This window comes from Solanum lycopersicum, chromosome 8 (genome assembly GCF_036512215.1).
Source record: "Solanum lycopersicum chromosome 8, SLM_r2.1".
Taxonomy (NCBI): domain Eukaryota; kingdom Viridiplantae; phylum Streptophyta; class Magnoliopsida; order Solanales; family Solanaceae; genus Solanum; species Solanum lycopersicum.
The window spans coordinates 23,128,160-23,132,212 of NC_090807.1; the positions used below are offsets into that span (position 1 = coordinate 23,128,160).

General features: G+C 30.9%; 1 long non-coding RNA gene across 1 annotated transcript; it reads right to left on the reverse strand.

Moving 5' to 3' along the window:
- Positions 1 to 375: 375 nt before the first annotated feature.
- On the reverse strand, positions 376 to 3,250 carry LOC112942014 (uncharacterized). The gene is made up of 2 exons (XR_003247840.2): positions 2,982 to 3,250; positions 376 to 639 (listed from the first exon to the last, which is right to left on the reverse strand). It is a non-coding gene; the product is annotated as an uncharacterized lncRNA (long non-coding RNA).
- Positions 3,251 to 4,053: the final 803 nt, after the last annotated feature.

The window sequence follows — 4,053 nt, forward strand, 5'->3', positions numbered from 1 at the left end:
TGTTGTATTATGAAGTCACGTAGTTCGAACTTGACCTTAGGGTGTTAGGGATGTTAATTTTATGGATATATGTCTATGAATATTCTATAATATACCTTGGTATAATGGTATGTAATTGTGTAGGTTAATTTAACTAAGTAAAACAAGGTAAAATCATTAAATGATACTTTTGACTTAGGGTTCCTAGTTCGATAAGTCAGAAAAGTCAAATTTTGAATAATCAGAACCCTAAGGTGTCATATACGAGGAGCACCCCATAGAAGTAACATGGCTTACTTGACCTCCCGAAGGTCTTTTACAAGCCCAAAACTATCATTCATTGCATTGTCATAGGTAAATTACCGGAAAATTTAAAAATTTTCTTGCCATATCATATGCTAGAACATTACTTTTAATATATATAAAATATCTTTATACATATTAAGGACTCTAAGTCTCTTTTTTCCATGTTAGACTCAACATAATTAGTGTACATTAGGGACACGACCCTTGTAACATAATTCATAACTATACGATTTATAAGACTTTACAGTAAGCTAAACATTAAGACACCCTTGGACTTAAGTATTCCTTTCCTTGAGCTTGGGAATCACATATTAAGCTCCTAAATCATAGATACATCCTTTAAGGATCCATAACCTACATATTGTGAAATAAGTAGAGAAGAATGGTGTTAGTACAAGAATGTAGTAAGTATGGCAACCATGCAAAAACCTGCATTTAGAAGGGACATTTTACTTCAAAACCATACATGATGCTTTTTTGTGAAATCTTTATAAAACCTTGATACAATAGCATTTATATCATTCACATACTTCATATAGACATATTCAAAGGCCAAACATTATATCAAATAACATATATAACTTAAGGCACATTTTACGTCACTTTATAGTAAGTTATTCTCACTTCACAATGAACTATTCTCCTTTTACAGTGAACTACTTTTATTTAGAACATCTTGACCTTCCCAATTAATCCTTCTAGTGATACTAGGGGCGAAGCATGAGTAATATGCCACACAAATATCCATGCTCAAGTATCATCTTAAGACCAAAAGAAAACAATACATACAACCTTTTAACTCAACAGATATAATCATATGACCATTTCATAAAAAATGCCAACATTCAAATTACAACTCCATATCATTTATATCATCACTCATGAAGACACTAACACATTTTTATGCAAGAGAACCATAAAAACATGCACATACATTTGACAACCTTCCTAGGAATCGTTTAGAAAGCTACTTGTGCAATGTCTAGGTGGGTTCATTACTTTCATTGTCCATTTTACTTTAGGGAAGTTACAGTATTAACCGACACTAAGACCATGCGTGCTAAAACTGAATTTGGTGTTGTAGAGCCTTAAATCAATGAAAGGTGTTCTTACCTAGCCAAGGTATAATATTAACACATCGAGACATACTAAGTAATATAAATTGCTAGATCCTATGTGGCAAGCATAGTTTATGTAACTTGGATTCCTTCATGGAAACATCACTCTATGTCCTTGGGCTATGAGGCTATCCATCTCAACAGATTTATGGTGGACCTTCCTTCCGACATTGGGAAGGAACACCACTCATATTCACGTTTACTCGGTGCTAAGCTAAATTCCCTTGTTATTAAAAACCTTCATTAACATTACCTTATAAAATTAAGGTTTAGGAGATTGAATCCCTATATGCTTAGCTCATAGTTCATAGATGAGATTTCCTCAACCTAAATCATGTGAGAAAGGCTTTCACATGGACATAGCATATATTATAAGAACTATCTAGTTTACAGTACAACTTGGGAACATCTTTCAAGTGCCTTATTTTTACAAGATCATATTACATGAAAATTCCAAAGAAAGATTCAAAATAAGGTTCAAAGAAGCCTTATTTAAACCTCAACACTGATACAAAAACAAAATGTGAATTATTAGATATTCATTTTACAAGAAATAGCACAAAATTAATTTCTTAATAAAAAGAAAGTCACAACACACTTTGTTATCACTTTCATGATAAACAAAAAAAAATATCAAGAAAAGATTTATCGAAGAGTAGACCCTACATACAAAGATATGTTGTAAAAGTTTCTAGACAATTATAAAAAATCAGCATGGGACAAAGCAAGCTTATTCACTATGTCAACAATTCCACCAACATGTGGACCCCGAAGGATAAAGACACTAACTAACAAAAGGAAAAAATAACAAATATATTCATTGAAGATAAAATTTCAGCAAAAGAAGATATAAATGCAATGAAGGCTACGTAAGTAGTATAAGCTAATATGACATCTATTCCAAGACAGTACAATTATCATCAATTATTTGTAAATAGTTAGTAGACACATGTACAAATAATAATATGTATTTGTGTATACACACATGTAAAATTGATAGCATAATAAATAATATTAATTAGAACTTTTGAGGCCTATTTAAGATTCTAAACTTGTAATAGTAGAGGCAATAAAAATCTTACTGATTTTGAAAAACCTCTCTACACTTTCTCCAATTTCCCATATTATGCATTTTCCCATCTTTGTTCTCTTTTTCCGTAAATCAATAAAAATTTGTAAGTATAAACTTTCTATACTCATTTTAATTGTTAAGTTTATGTTTTAAAATTACAATATATGTTCGTTTACTATTTTTTCGCTCCTGTGTTTACATTGAGTTTTCTTAAAGTTTTATTTTAATGTTTACTTGTTCTTGCTCCTTCCGTTACACTTCCCAATTTTACATAGGATTTCGTCCCGGAACTTTGTCCTTCCCGTCCATTGATATGGAGGGGACAGACCGAGTTCTGTGATGGAATCCTATGTAATATCGGGCAGAGTAACGAAAGGGAGGAAGTACTTAAAAAGATTAAGAAAAAATTAAACAAAGAGATGAACAAATGACAGTATACAAACTTAAAACAAAACATTAAAATTAAACACATAAAATAAACAAAATAGTAAAGAAAGTATACTTACAAAATAACATGATTTATTTAGGGAACACAGAGAGAACATGCAACATGGGAGAAAGTTGAGAGATTTCAAAGTTTTATGATTTTGAATGCCTCATACTAGTACAAGTTGAAAGCCTTAAATAGGCTTCAAAATTGCTGACTAATCTAACATACTATGATATCTATTTTACATGTATGTATACCCTAATACACCTCATTTTTTTTAACCTGTAACTACTACCTACTAAAATAACTGATGATAATTTTACGTGGCTTGGAATAGGTTACATGTTAGCTGAAACTACTTATGTAGACTTTACTTCATGTTTATCTTCTTTTGTTGAAATATTATCTTCAAAGTATATTTTGATATTTTGTCCTCTTGTTACTTTCTGATTTTATTCCTGCGGGGGTCACATATTGGTACAACTGTTGACATAATGCTGATTTTTATAATGGTGTTCCATAATATATCTTTGTATGTAGGGTCCACTTTTGAATATTTTTTTTGTTGATATTTTTGTTGTTTATCATAAAAGTATGCTGGAATTTTCTTTTAATTCAGAAGGTATTCTTGTGCTATTCCTTGTAGATCTAACATATTTCCAATGCTAATATCGTCATGGGAGGCAACAGTCTCTAATAACTCAAATTTGATTCCGTATAAGTGTGGCGGTTTAGTAAGACTTCTTCGAGCCTTCTTTTCAATGTTTCTTTTGAGTGTTCATAATCCCTTCGGGGTGATAAACTTGTACTTAAATTATCATTGCGGACAGCTGACGCCTATCCTTTGATCTTAATGATTTTTCTTAAATATTTGATCCTCTCAAATTCACAAAGGTCAAAAGACCAAAAAATAATATAAGTTATTCTTTTGGCAATATAGAACTTGCATAATTTAGTATTTTTCTGATAAGGTTGATATATTTCTCTCTACCTGAACTTATTAAGTTGTATTCAATGTTGAGTTTATAATAATTGTTTATTTCCTTCAATATGACTCCACCATTTGTAAAACCATCGGAGAATAATTGCGGTCTTAATTTCTTCTAAATATTTGATAAACCAGGTGTAGGTACCTGGTGTAGCAAAAA